At 39.6% G+C, this 15,839-nt stretch overlaps 1 protein-coding gene and 1 long non-coding RNA gene across 2 annotated transcripts in view; one reads left to right on the top strand and one right to left on the bottom strand.

Moving 5' to 3' along the window:
• NCKAP5 (NCK associated protein 5) overlaps nucleotides 1-15,839 on the bottom strand; it is a 1,209,945-nt gene that overhangs the window by 1,139,594 nt on the left and 54,512 nt on the right. The window lies entirely within an intron of this gene.
• On the top strand, nucleotides 9,914-11,693 carry LOC123331620. Its single transcript, XR_006548359.1, has 2 exons — nucleotides 9,914-10,054; nucleotides 11,537-11,693. It is a non-coding gene; the product is annotated as an uncharacterized LOC123331620 (long non-coding RNA).

Genomic DNA, 15,839 nt, shown 5'->3' with positions numbered 1-15,839 from the left:
GTTCTGAACCATGAGAGGAGCCAAGGTGGGACTGTGGCCCATCTTCCAGATTTGTACTCCCTAAAGACAACCAGGCTTCTAAGCTCACATCCAGGATAATCCCTATTGGATGGCTTGGCCTTCTGTATCAAGCTAAGTCATCAGAACTGGATTTTATACCCCAAACATTACCCAAATAATGAACAAGGAAGCTAGAGATACATAACAAATATCCATCACACATTTCAGAAATATTTTCCAGAATGATAAAGCTCAAACATTTGGAAAGGGTGTGTCAAGAGTTACTCATAATACATAGCAATAATAAGTAAGGCAATTAGCAGAAAAGAGGGCACCACCCACATAGAGTAGTTCCTTAGGAATTTTAATTTAAATTCCTGGATCAGCTTCATTCTAGAGAAATGTGATATTTTTTTAACCTTCAGAAACCCACTTAATCCCAGTAGGAGGCAAAGATCTTGAGATGACAGTGTACCTTCCTGCTTTCTTGGGTCTCCTTTCGTCCTTGTTGTCAATAAGTAGCCTGATTTTCTACCCAGAACTCACACTGAATATGGGCTTTTGCTCTTAGATCATCTCTTTCCTCCTTACCACCATGAAGAGAAATACAATGGGGTGATTTCTATATGAAGTTGTGCCCTGATGGCTATAAAGGGTATATTTCTTGTAGGATAGCAACCTTCCAAGTACCCCAAAGTACAAAGGATTAATGAAAGAGATGGAGGAGGTAATAAATTGTGTTTAGAAGAAGATGAATTAGAGATATATTTGTATGCTGGGGAGAAGAGAAGCTGGAGGAGATAACTTCTCCACTCTGGGCTAAAGGACCAGTGTTCTCAGAGCCCCTCACATTACTATGCTGGCCTCTCTGATTTCTGCATTGCTACCCAACAGAGCAAGGTGTGCCCAAAGAGGGGCATTTTCTTTTTCCCTCTCAACATGCCAGCCTAAACGTGGAGAGCAGGAGGGGTGCTGAAAAGTTCCAGGCAACCCCATATCCAGAAGAAGGGTGAATCTTTTCTTCAGGCTTTCCTTGTGGCTCAGGTGAAAAAATGAAAGCCACCAAACAGTCTGGAATTATTCCACTGGTTAAAATTAATAAGCACACACACATACTCACCCCAATGGATATATGTATGTGTACAATTGAATCACTTTGCTGTACACCTAAAACTAACACAACACTGTAAATCAACTATATTTTAATATAAAATAAAATTTTAAAAAGCTATGGAATAAAAGCCTTAAAGATGGAAAAAAATAGACCAAAAGAAAATAAGACATTGATAGTGCTTGCTCTTGAGTGATAGTACTATGGGTTATTTTGTCTTTCTTCTTTCTATGTATCTCTATTTTCTACAGTAAACTTGCTTTCTTTTTAAAATAAGAGTACAATTATATCAGAAAATCTTCTGCCTTCAACAAGCAGCTCTTTCCCACTGACCAAGATTTCCATGAAAATGCCATCTGTATTGGTCAGAGGGGACAGTGGGGTTAACAAGGTGTTTCAATAGGAAGGGCAGAATACAGTCTTTGTTTTCAGGGCTTTCTGGGGCTTTTGTACTTTTTTCTTTTCTCTTCTTAGAAATGTGAGAATGACCCCCTGCCCAGAGAAATGACCTTGGATTTAAATTTGAAATACTAGCACAGGCTAAATGCCTGAAAAGGGGCATTGCATTCAAGAACAGGAGGTAAAGTGTTTCTCTGTTCTTTTTTGATGTGTGATGCATCCATCAGATCACTTGCAAGAAATGGATTGTTGCATTCTTCCACCTCTGGCAGCTGTAAAAAAATTTCTTGTCCCCTTCCCCTCCCCTCCAAGTAAGAGCAGCCACAGTCTTTCAAGGTGGGACCCAGACTGCAGCCAAAACCAGGCAGGTGATCATTTGCGAAGCATTCATCTTTTCACTTTATTGCTTTCTTTGCACTATCCGTCAGGGTGGATGTGGTTCGTGGGCTCCTCCATTCCCCAAAGGGTCTATGTTTCTTGCCTGTCAGTCAAAGACAAAAGGAATTCTCCCGTCAAAAAGGGTTCTTGTGTTATTTTGTTGGTTTGTCTTTTATCTTCAATAATATAGCAAGATTCCTTGCACCCCATGAAATGACATGGTGTCTGAGGCTCACTTTAAATTATTCTACCCAAGATGAAAAGGCTGGGGGAGGGGAATGTGGCAACTAACAGGCTCTCCCTATGGGCTCCTGCAGGGTATTAGAGACCTCTAACTTCCTTCTAAAAGAGAAATGCTAAAACATCCTTTCTTCTATCAAACCCCCTTCAAATATCCTTGTTTTCAAACTTCCAATCTTCTCTTTTACAGACTAAGCAGGACGGGGTTTTTACCTAATTTGCTATAACACATCCTATATAGGGATTTCCCAAGTGGTGCTAGTGGTAAAGAAGCTGCCTACCAATGCAGGAGATATAAGAGACATGGGTTCAATCCTTGGATTGGGAAGATCCCCTGGAGGAGGGCATGGCAACCCACTCCAGCATTCTTGCCTGGAGAATCCCACAGACAGAGGAACCTGGTGGGTTATAGTCCATAGAGTCTCTGAGAGTTGGACATGACTGAAGCAACTTAGCACACACACAGACATCCTAAACAGAAGATTTGGCAGTACCCTATAGAATGTGGGAGTACTTAGCACCCACCGATTTCAGCTTTGACATGTCAACCAAAATTTTTGGACATCAAGAGAGGCATTTCAACATTCTGTTATGTTCGCAATATACACATTATTAATTTTCCATACAGACTAAGAGTATACTTTTTCTTCATGGATAGTTCACTACTGCACCTGGCTGCCACTCATAGGCCATAATGAACATTCCATATTTTTGAAAATTCCAACACCATCAATAAACTTTTGAATTCACAGGGAAGATAAGAAGGAAATATGAAACCAGAAAATGCCAGAAAGGTTTCTAGAGCAATATCCCAAGCTTCATTACGGAAATAAGATATTATCTTGCAAAGGAGAGGTAGGCATTGGCAGAATATCTGCACTGAGTCCCACAACAAATGATACAATTGATGGATTCCCACAGGACAGAGAAAAACCTGAAACCACTAAGAGCATCTGGGTTGAAAAAGCACATCTTTATCCTTTCCTGATCTCCCATCTCAAATATACTCAGTGTTGTTTTTAGCTAGAACATTTAAAAGGATGGTACCTCATTACATGATCAATCACCGTTATTGGTCTCCCAGAGAATACATATTGAAGTACTTTTTAAACTGCAAAATGATGAGTAAGTGTAAGACATCATGATCATTAGACTAGCAGTTTATTCTTCTGGTTATAAGCTCTTGGTTTATGATCAATGTAAATATTCTCTGTAGAGGAACTTCATTTCTTCTTGCCTCTTTGTTAATGTGTGTGTGCTAAGTCACTTCATGTCTATCTCTTGGTGACCCTATGGACTATAGCCCACCAGGCTCTTCTGTCCATGGGATTTCCCAGACAAGAATAATGGAGTGGGTTGCCATGCCCTCCTCCAGTGGAATTTCCCATCCCAGGGATTGAACCCTCGTCTCTTGCATCTCCCACATTGGCAGGCGAGTTCTTTACCACTAGCATCACCTGGGAAGCTCCTCATCATTAATATGCTGGCACCAAAAAATGCTAAGAAAAGTGGAGACACAAGTTTCTCATTCCTGTATTTGCCACAACATAGTAGTGTGTTAAGAATGGGGAGATGGACCCAATTAATGCCAAGAAATACTTAGCTTTGTCTGCCTGACATTTAAGAAAGATTGAATATATGTAAAGCCTTCTTTTCTTTTATTTTTTTAAGTGTAGTTGATTTACAATGTTGTGTTAGTATCAGGTGCACAGCAAAGTGATTCCGTTATCTATCTGTATTTTCAGAGTGTTTTCCCTTATGCTGCTAAGACGCTTCAGTAGTGTCCGACTCTGTGTGACCCCATAGACGGCAGCCCACCAGGCTCCCCCGTCCCTGGGATTCTCCAGGCAAGAACACTGGAGTGGGTTGCCATTTCTTTCTCCAATGCATGAAAGTGAAAGTGAAGTCGCTCAGTCGTGTCCGACTCTTCACGACCCCATGAACTGTAGCCCACCAGGCTCCTCCGCCCATTGGATTTTCCAGGCGAGAGCACTGCAGTGGGTTGCCATACAAATATTGAGTACAGCTCCCTGTACCATATGCAGGTCCTTGTTATTTATTTCATATATAGTAGTGATAAAGCCTTCTGCAATGCTGTCCTTAAGAGGATTTTTGCTGTTCAATCACCCAGCCCTTTAGGAACTTGTACTGAGTACCTACTATATAGCATTGATAAATAGCAGGTACTGAGAGGGAATCCATCCGAATGGATGCTACAAAATAGATTTCCATGAAGGAAACTTAGAATGTTAAGAAAGAAAATAGTGAGAACAAACAGTTGTGAAGGGCTAGGTAGAGAGCATCCCTAGAGCTGAAGTAAAGCTAAATTTAAATATCCAAAGTCCCACCTCAAAAGCATTTCCTCCTTACTTCTCCATGAATCATAGAGAAAAATCTTAGAATGGAGATTTCCCTGGCAGTCTAGTGGTTAAGATTCCACACTTTCATTGCCAGGTGGCCAGGTTTGATCCCTAGTCAGGGCACTAAGGTCCCACAAGCCAGCTGATGCGGCCAAAAATAAATAAAAGCTAAAACAACCTTTACAAAGATCATAGAACAGTAGAGTCAAATCCTAGGCCCCCATGTAGACATTCCCTTAGTAACACCTCTATGACTTTTGATAGAATTATTTCCCTAACTGAAAGTTCACAATATGAGGTGGGGGGGTAGGGTATTCCACCTCTCTTATGTTCAATGGATACAAAACTACTTTGTAAGGGAAAAGATTTATACAGATGCCCACTGCTATGATTATGGAGAATGATTTACTTCCTGAAGACTATCCTGCAATAATACCAGCCCAGGACTAAAATTAAGGTTGTAATAACAGTAGCTGCATAATATTTATCTAGCTCTACTGCTCACCAAGAAATTATAGCCACTATTCAGTTATTCAGAACAAGGAAGAATGTGTTTAACATTAACCTGAAAGTAGAATAATCAAGGATATGAAACAGTTAGAGATTCCTTCTAACCCAATCCTTTGGCTGTGATGTGGCCCCAGTCACTACTCTCCTGCCTGCTACAGAGCTGTCTATGTTGTTTCCTCAAATTCACTAAGTTAATGTCCTATACAGCTGCTTCTGTTCCACATGGAGACTGGCTCCACTTTGTTCCAAGACCTCCCTCTTCATTCTCTTCCCTGTATTATGGGTGGTCCAGCATTCCCTTTACTGAAGTGGGAAATCACTTGCATAGCACATGACTATACTGGGGCTATAAAACTGGAATTGGTTGTGTTCTTAGAGTGTTAAAAGAAAAAGAAAGCATTCTTTTTAGTTTCTTACAGCTTCTTTCTCGTTGCTCTTGCATGAGTTCTTGAAGAGAGCAGTCAAAGAATTTTCTGAAGCAGTCTCTCCCATCATCCATTGTCAATGAAGCAAGTTCTGTCCCCCAAGTGTCATCCCCATAAATGTCTCAGGTCCTGCTACAACAAAGCCCTGGTACAGATGTGCTATGTTGTTCCAGGCTCCTGGAGCAAGACCACCACGGACCAGCAATGCTCTATCCACCTCCTCCATCTGTGGTTTATGTTAAAGGCACTCTTTCAGACACTAGAATCTTGGCAGCACAGTTGAAGGGATGAAAAGGCTCAAAACAACAGTAAACAAGTTGGCAATAATTATAGCACAATTGCTACATGATGTTTTTCAGAGCATGTAAAAGCTGTCAGTTATCAGACTATTCATTTAGTGTCTCTTCAACATTATGATGCTATTTGAGTAGAGCCATTTCCTGCCCTAAAATCTCTTTATGGACTCAAGATTCAGAACCCTGGCATGTTTCAGTACATATGTGATGATTTTGGATACCATTTAATACATATCATACTCTTAATGACAGTTTTCATTTAATGTTCCAACTACAAGAGACAGCTCTAAGAGGAAAGTTTTAGATTTTTAAAAAAGTTTACAGATTGATAAAATGTAGCAAACCCTAAAAACTGAAAGCAAAATGAAATAATCTGTGTCTGAGTTGTCGGCACAATGTATAGAGAGGAACCACTCAATGACTTCCACTAAACATCTTAATACATGCCAAGAGGGGACACACACATACACACACACACACACACAACTACAATAAACAACTAACAAAGGGCTTAAACTTTTTTCAGTAATCTATTGTTGGGATACATTTGCTGATTATTCCCAGACTGTTGCATATGCACTGTAAAATAAACCAAATTAGTAATTATGTTGATATCATTGTAAAGTGATATTCAGCCACTGGAAAAAGAAATACAGGTGTAAGGTCAAATGGTTTAGTTAAAATTCTGTGGTCTTGAATATGAATCAGAAAAATCTGCATTTAAATCCATGATATACTTTATCTTTATAAAATTATATAATTACAGTATACATTTTCTTAGCTCTGAATGATGAAAAAAACAACTGGAAACAATGACCAACCCTCTAGCAATGAGTCCTCCAAGAAATCAAATCAGGCTTTCAAAATACCAATTTCCACCAGAATGAACCAGAGTTTCTCATTAAGATCCCATTAAGAGGCAGGAGGTAGACACAGAAAGACTGAAATATCTTGTCATACCAGAGAGCAAGGAAGCTTCCAAAGACCTCTACTGCTGCTGCTGCTAAGTCGCTTCAGTCGTGTCCGACTCTGTGTGACCCTATAGACGGCAGCCCACCAGGCTCCCCCGCCCCTGAGATTCTCCAGGCAAGAACATTGGAATGGGTTGCCATTTCCTTCTCCAATGCATGAAAGTGAAAAGTGAAAGTGAAGTCGCTTAGTCGTGTCCGACTCTTAGCGACCCCATGGACTGCAGCCTACCAGGCTCCTCCGCCCATGGGATTTTCCAGGCAAGAGTACTAAGCTCATGCCAAAAAGATTCAGGCACCAGTTTGAAGAGGAGGCTCCTACTGACCAAAATGAGAAAAAAATGAGCCTCATTGCAATGGTTTAAAACATAATGTGTTTTTAAATGTTAAAGTACATAATAGTATTTGTAAATGCTTAGTCACCATAGGAGGATGCTAAAGAGCTAACTTATCACTTTGAAAGCTATTAAACAAAAGCAAAGAATCAAGGTTCTCCTTTATAAATTGTACCACAGGTAACATGTAGGTGAGGGAAAGTTTCCTTTTATCAAATTATTCTGCTAGTAAATGAGGATCAAGGGATACAATTAGAATATTGCTCCCTAGAGCCATAAAGAATTAATGGATCTAGGTAATAATCATTTGTGATTATTATTCTTCAAAGACAGACAACCTGATAATATATGCATACTGAAAGAAATATATAACAATATCATCTAGAACATATTCTGGCTCAAAAATAAAGTAAAATGAATTTAATCAAGCTTCTAGATCTAAATACCAAGTTAAAGGAAATGTAAGCATAGAGAAACATGGTAAACAACACCATGAGATTCAATCAGCAAAACCTAGAAAAGGAAAGACTTTATAGGACAATCTATTTTCAACAAACACATTGCAAGGGAAATAAAAGAGAGTCTTAGCAGCTTAAAAAGAATTAAGAGACATAGGAGCCAATTACAGTGTATTTACTTACTTAAGACTCCTATTTGAAGTGTAAAGAAATTATGACACAATTGTGAAAATTTTGTATTAAAGAATTATTAATACCTGGGGTATAATAATGACATTACCATGCTTTTAAAAGGTCTTTATCTTTCAGAAATAGATATTGAAATGATAGAATGTCTGTCAGTGGAATAAATTCATATTTGAAAGCAGGACAGGAAAGCGTAAAATGTTTTCACTGCCCTTCGGCCTCCTCCCTCTCCCTCTCATCTGCATCTTGCATTAACCTGAACTCCCCAATGGCAGAAATACCTGCTCAACTATAAAGATCTACATTTCTCCTTCTGGCGTCACCCATGTAAATCCTTACAAGATAACATACCTTTCTCAATCCTTAATGACCCACTACTTACCTTGTATGTGCAGCCATCTTTGGTGAACTTTATGTACGATGCTAATATATCATTTCCCTTAAAGACAGGGGTTGGTGCAGAGCAAACTAGTCAGACAGTCTGGGAAGATACTGGGCAGTACCCATTGGAAGTTCTTAGCTGAAATTTACTTATGCCCTTATTAATTTTGGTAGTTATATTACTCACTATTCTGCCTATTTTATAAGATCGTTCTGTCTTGCATTAGCAAATATGTGACTGAGCCTCCAATTAAAATAATGATGACTAGGCAACTTGAAGAGACTGGTCAAATATATAGCCCTATAAGATCCCTGATTGTAATAATGTCTAACTCTAGATACAGGAAGAAGCCTATATAAGAAGGAAACATTGCCCAGACCATAACAGACGTTTATGACTGCATACTCAGTCATGTCCAACTCTTTGTGACTCCATGGACTGTAGCCCACCAGGCTCCTCTGTGCATGGAATTTTCCAGGCAAGAATACTGGAGTGGTTGCCATTTCCTGCTCCAGGGAATCTTCCCAACCAGGGATTGAATCCACGTCTCTAGCATCTCCTGCATTGACAAGCACATTTTTTACCAACTGCACCAGCTGGGAAGCTCCAGACTAGTAAAACGGGCAATTCAGAGGCTTTTGGTTACTGTTAAAAGGTCTAGTCCAGTAATAGTACATTGAATAGCTTATCAAAATCCTCTCCTGACCTAGGAGTGAGCATTCCCAGGGACAAATCGGTCATGAAATGTTTCTCAAATCTTGGTCAAAATTAAGACCAAAACGGAAGGCATTGTAAAATGAAGAATGTTGCTCACTATCCAGTTCTACAAGAATCAAGTCATTAGCTACTGCAGTCACTGACCTATAGTACACTCTGAAAAGAATTCAGAGCTAAGAGCAGGATGAGGCGTTTTGTGCTCTCAGAAAACTGACAGAACTGACCTTCAGACAGTTAGATATTTCAGAAGAAAATTTTGTGAACCCAGTTTCTTGCATCTTCCCATACTTAGAAAAGCACTAAAACCATTAAGCAAGATATCTGCTCCTACCAAATTGTAGCAACCTTCTACTAAGATGTATTTGATTGCATGTAACCCTTTACCAAAAATCATGTATATACTGACCTCCCCTTTTACCTCTTTGGAATCGTTTTCTGAAAGACTGTCTTCCAGCTTATAATCCTTAGGTTGTCTTGAATAAAATTTTCCATTTCTTTCTTAGACTATTGATTAAGTTTTTCACTGACACAAATAATCTGAAAATTGCGAGGAAATAAGAACAGATAAACTAATTTTGGGTATTTATAGATAATTTTTTAATCTGGGAAATAGATACATAGAGATTTACTATACTATTCTAAGTTTATATATGTTTGAAATTACTCAGGATAAGTCTTTCAAAAAGGTGTATATATTTAAAAAGAAATTGAAGAGAAGTAGCTTTTGAGGAAAAAAATAGTTTATGTAATATCACATGCCAAAATAAATTTCAGATGAATTAGTTAAATGTTTAAAAAAGGATATCACACAAAAAGTAAAGGCTATATAGATGAATAAATATTTTTACATTGGCAGTAATAAATTTCCCATCTTAAAAGCAATGAAATAATCACAGAGGAAAATATATGGACTACATAAAAGCTTAAAATTCCTATGTCTTAAAAACAAACAACAACAAAAAAACCTGGATAAAATATTTGTATAAACTCTGACAGAATAATGGTTAATATTATTCCTTCATAAAAGCCATGAACAAATCAATGAGAAAAATACAAGGACCTCAGGGAAAATGGGCACAAAAAGAAAATTCACAAAGCAGGGAATATAATGGATAATATTTATGAAAATATCAGTCTCCATGGGTAATTAAGGAAATGCATGCAAAATAAATAATATGTACAATTTACATACTTAAAATTTTAAATATTTAATGCTGCCATAAATGTTTTCTATAGGCACTATAATAGACTGCTGTTAAAAATGCAAACCAGGAGAAATTTTCTATAGGGTAAGTATGTCAATATATAGTAAGAAACATTTATAAACAAATATTTATATTTTCTGAGGCAGTCATTCTGTTGGGTTGGCCAAAATGTTCATTTGTTTTTTTCCATTTAATCTAATGGAAAAACCCAAAGCAATTTTTTGGCCAACCCAATACTTCCAGAAATTCAAGGATGCCTGATGCCTTCCCTGATGCCTCAGTAGGTAAAGAATCTGCCTGCAATGCAGGAGACACAGGCTCGATTTCTGGGTTGGGAAGATCCCCTGGAGGAGGAAATGGCAACCCACTCCAGTATTCTAGCTTGGAGAATCTCACGGACAGAGGAGCCTGGCAGGTTGCAGTCCAAAGGATCACAAAGAGTCAGACAGGACTGAGCTGCTGAACACGCACACATTGTAGGTTGTATACAAAAACAGTTGCAGTTCCATCATTCCTCCCAGTTTTCAGGCCCCTTCTCCGAGTGATTTTCTCCCCCTCCCATCAGGAGGTGGAGTCTATTTGTCTATCCTTTGAATATGACTTTGGTCATGGCACTTTCTTAAGCAGCTGGACTTGAGAAAATGTGACATAAGCTGAAAATTAAAAACCACCTGGCTTCCCAGGTGACCCTTGTGGTAAAGAACCTGCCTGCCAACACAGGAGACATAAGGAGACACAGGTTCAATCCCTGGATTGGGAAGATCCCCTGGAGGAGGGCATGGCAACCCACTCCAGTATTCTTGCCTGGAGAATCCCATGGACAAAGGAGCCTCGTGGGCTACGGTCCCTAGCAGTGCAAAGAGTTGGACATGAATGAAGTGACTTAGCATGCAGTATGTCCTCTCCTGCTGTTGGGGACCCTTCTGCCATCATGAATAAGTCTGGGCTAGATTCCTGGAGGATGAGAGACAATATGGGAAGAGGCCCAATGACCTCAGCAATGCCAGTCATCCCAGACACATGAGTTAGGCCATCCTAGACCACTCAGTCCTGGCAGAGCCAACCCAGACCAGAAAAACATGTTCTGTCAATCAACAGAATCATGAAAAATAATAAATGTTTGTGGGTTTAAGCCATTAAGTTTGAAGTGGTCTCTTAATAAAAGCTAAATTATTGAAAAGTCATCAGAAAAAATGGGCAATTACATGTACAAAGATGTTCATTTTAATATCATCTATACTAATAGATTGGAAACAATATAAGTGTTCAACAAGAAAGAATTAGGTTAATAATAACTACAGATCTAAGATCATAAATCATTAAAAATTATATTTTCAAAATGTAATGATATTTTATCATTGATGGTTTGATCAATGATAAAATATTTAATGATATTAAAATATTTACAAGAGAAAATTGATTATAGCTGATTATAATCATATGTAAAATATGATTTCCAATTATGCAAATATGTGTGTTGTATCACAGATGGAGATTTGGTCTGAAGACTTATTTTAAAAAATTACTGTTTTCAAATTTTCATGCAAGATCTCACTTTGTCTTTAGGGAGATTACTCCTGACTTCTGTGTGGTCCCTTGAAGTTATACAACCTAAAGCAAGAGTGAATATGTAAATGTGTTGAAGCAATCTACATGCAGAAGGTTCTGACTGAGATGTTCTGTTTAATAAATGTAAAACAGCTGCATTTTAAAATTATATCTCCGAAGATCAGTTCCTTTAGAGAGTATTTTTTCTTTAAACTTGGACTTAGATGGCAATATACCATCAAATCATTGCTTGTCCTTAAAGAGAGATGTGCTGTTGTTCTGTGAGGTATAGCTCAAAGATGGCAAGATTTGATCTTTTGTTCATGTGACATTGGAGGATATCTGGAAATTAAGGTCCACGTTGGGCTTCATGCATCAATAATTTTGACTTTGGGAAATATACTCTAAGGGTGGTACAAGTGAGTCATCTGCCCCAGTGGTCAGACAGATCATCTCCCTGTGGGTGGGGCTGGGGTCTTCTAGTCTCTGAAGGGAATGGAAGTCCCTACTTTTAATCATTCTGTAAAAGGGTTAACACAGAGGCATTCAATACAGAGTCAAGAAGGCTACTCTTGGACTCTATTGGAGTGGGTAGATTTCCATTCCATTAAAAATTGTGGCCAGTTTTATGAGTAGGCATTTCTAGAAGCAGTTTTAAGCTGTTCTCTATGTCAGATTTCTTTTCTGTATCCCCTAAACTTCAGTAAACTCTTCTGGAAAATGCCCCATTTCCTCAGCTGTGCATCAGGGAATTAGGGAAGGGCTGTCCCAAGAACTGATGGGAAAGACCACAGAATGAGCTGTGTCCTGTTCTAAAAGGTGGAGTGGTCATATCACTAGCAGTCATCAGAGAGGACCAAGAGAAGAAACACCTAATTGATCAAGTCACATGGGCAGCAGCTGCCATAGCATGGCTGTATACAGTAGAGGCCAGAGCAGAAAAAGTCTATTTTTAAGCTTTTATGAGGCTAAGCCTCTGAAAAACTCTCAGAAGCTGCTGAGGAACACTGTCTCACAACTCTATTGTTGGAACACAAATTAGCATAGATCAGATCAGATCAGTCGCTCAGTTGTGTCCGACTCTTTGCAACCCCATGAATCGCAGCACGCCAGGCCTCCCTGTCCATCACCAACTCCTGGAGTTCACTCAGACTCACGTCCATCAAGTCAGTGATGCCATCCAGCCATCTCATCCTCTGTCGTCCCCTTCTCCTCCTGCCCCCAATCCTCCCAGCATCAGAGTCTTTTCCAATGAGTCAAGTCTTCCCATGAGGTGGCCAAAGTACTGGAGTTTCAGCTTTAGCATCATTCCTTCCAAAGAAATCCCAGGGCTGATCTCCTTCAGAATGGACTGGGTGGATCTCCTTGCAGTCCAAGGGACTCTCAAGAGTCTTCTCCAACACCACAGTTCAAAAGGATCAATTCTTAGGCACTCAGCCTTCTTCACAGTCCAACTCTCACATCCATACATGACCACAGGAAAAACCATAGCCTTGACTAGACGGACCTTACTTGGCAAAGCAATGTCTCTGCTTTTGAATATGCTATCTAGGTTGGTCATAACTTTCCTTCCAAGGAGTAAGCGTCTTTTAATTTTATGGCTGCAGTCACCATCTGTAGTGATTTTGGAGCCCAGAAAAATAAAGTCTGACACTGTTTCCACTGTTTCCCCCATCTATTTCCCATGAAGTGGTGGGACCGGATGCCATGATCTTCGTTTTCTGAATGTTGAGCTTTAAGCCAACTTTTTCACTCTCCATTTTCACTTTCGTCAAGAGGCTTTTGAGTTCCTCTTCACTTTCTGCCATAAGGGTGGTGTCATCTGCATATCTGAGGTTATTGATATTTCTCCCAGCAATCTTGATTCCAGCTTGTGTTTCTTCCAGTCCAGCGTTTCTCATGATGTACTCTGCATAGAAGTTAAATAAGCAGGGTGACAATATACAGCCTTGACATACTCCTTTTCCTATTTGGAACCAGTCTGTTGTTCCATGTCCAGTTCTAACTGTTGCTTCCTGACCTGCATACAGATTTCTGAAGAGGCAGGTCAGGTGGTCTGGTATTCCCATCTCTTGAAGAATTTTCCACAGTTGATTGTGATCCACACAGTCAAAGGCTTTGGCATAGTCAATAAAGCAGAAACAGATGTTTTTCTGGAACTCTCTTGCTTTTTCCATGATCCAGCGGATGTTGGCAATTTGATCTCTGGTTCCTCTGCCTTTTCTAAAACCAGCTTGAACATCAGGAAGTTCACAGTTCACATATTGCTGAAGCCTGGCTTGGAGAATCTTGAGCATTACTTTACTAGTGTGTGAGATGAGCGCAATTATGCTGTAGTTTGAGCATTCTTCGGCATTGCCTTTCTTTGGGATTGGAATGAAAACTGACCTTTTCCAGTCCTGTGGCCACTGCTGAGTTTTCCAAATTTGCTGGCATATTGAGTGCAGCACTTTCACAGCATCATCTTTCAGGATTTGGAATAGCTCAACTGGAATTCCATCACCTCCACTAGCTTTGTTCATAGTGATGCTTTCTAAGGCCCACTTGACTTCACATTCCAGGATGTCTGGCTCTAGGTCAGTGATCACACCATCGTGATTATCTGGGTTGTGAAGATCTTTTTTGTACAGTTCTTCTGTGTATTCTTGCCATCTCTTCTTAACTGGACATTAAAAATGATGGTTAAAGAAGCAGGCCACAAGACCAAGTCCAAGGTACTGCAAGGTCACTTAGTGGGCTTCCCAACTTTCTTCTAATAAACAGAACAAGATGCAAGTAACAGTACGTAACTTCCAAGACCAGGACACTAGGACTCCCTCCTTGCCATTTTGAGAATCATCACTCTGAGGAAGCCAGTAGCTACATTGGGAGGACATGCAAGCTACCTTATGGAGAGACACGTGGCGAGGACCTGGGACTCCAGCCAGCAGCTGTGGGGGTGGGCCTTTGTGAAAGCAGGTCCTCTAGCCCTGGTCAAGCATTCAGATTACAGTCTACTGACATCTTGATTGCAATTTCATGAAAGACTCTGAATTAGAACCACCCAGCTAAGGCGCTGCTGAATTCCCGAGCCATAAAAACTGTGAGACAATAAATGTTTACTGTTATTTTTTTTTAATGAAGGTTAAAGAAAACTAACAAGGTCACCTTATTTTGTAGCCTCAGGGAAACAAGTGCTGCTGGGGTTGATAGTTTATGTACAAATATGTAAATGTCTATGCAGGAAAACAGACTAGAAGGAAATGTACCAGAATGTTACCCAACTGGATCAATCCTTGCTGTGGGGTTATTAGAAATTTTTATCTTCTTTTGTATTCTTTCCACATTTTTGCAAAATTTCTACCATAATAATGAGAAAAAAAATGCTACTTTAAAAAAACTGATCAGATAGCCTTCTTTAAGAATATTATACTGTGACAACTTGGAGGGATGGAGTGGAGAGGGAGGTTGGGAAGGGGGTTCAGGAAGGAGGGGACACTCCTATGCCTATGGCCAATTCATGCTGATGTATGGCAAGAAACCATCACAACATTGTAAAGTAACTATCATCCAATTTAAGAAAAAGAATAATGTATAGCTGTGTGCAAGGCTGAAGCTCCCCAGAACTCTTCTATCTTACCCTACCTGCTTCAGAGAGTCTCCATCTCCTCCTGGAAAGTCTATATTTTGCATTCACAGTGATATAATTTCTCTTTCTCATTCTTCAATCTATCATACAATGTTCTATTCAATGCTGCCACCCTAGGTTTTCTTCAGGAAAATTTAAATTTTAACAGAGGTGTAAGTTAAAGAAATGCAGCCATCATCAGTGAGAATCTGGTCAATAGCCAAAAGCCAGAAAGGTATTTTGGATTGTTTGGCCTTTCCCCAAAACTTAGCAATTATCCCTACAGGCCCCTGGATAATTGAATTTTCTTTTTTTTTTTTTTAATTTTATTTTATTTTTAAAATTTACATAATTGTATTAGTTTTGCCAAATATCAAAATGAATCTGCCACAGGTATACATGTGTTCCCCATCCTGAACCCTCCTCCCTCCTCCCTCCCCATTCCATCCCTCTTCTTTGCATATACAGCAAGATTCCTTGAACCTTTTTTCAGAGATTAGAACCTCAAATGACCTGATGGATGATTCGAAGGACTTCCTTTCCTCCATAGTCATGCATAGGGCTGCCATGTAGCAGCCACAAATACAAGCTAAGGACCACCAGTTTGTGTCTGGGGAAACTGGCAGGTAAGGCTGACCCAGAGCACACTGGCTTTCCCTTCAGGGCACTCTGCAGAAAGAAGTGATTGCCAAGTACCCAGATCCTAAAAGAACT

Source organism: Bubalus bubalis, chromosome 2 (assembly GCF_019923935.1).
Source record: "Bubalus bubalis isolate 160015118507 breed Murrah chromosome 2, NDDB_SH_1, whole genome shotgun sequence".
Classification (NCBI taxonomy): Eukaryota; Metazoa; Chordata; class Mammalia; order Artiodactyla; family Bovidae; genus Bubalus; species Bubalus bubalis.
Note: the sequence above shows the minus strand (reverse complement) of the source record. Positions and strands in the feature narration are given on the sequence as shown.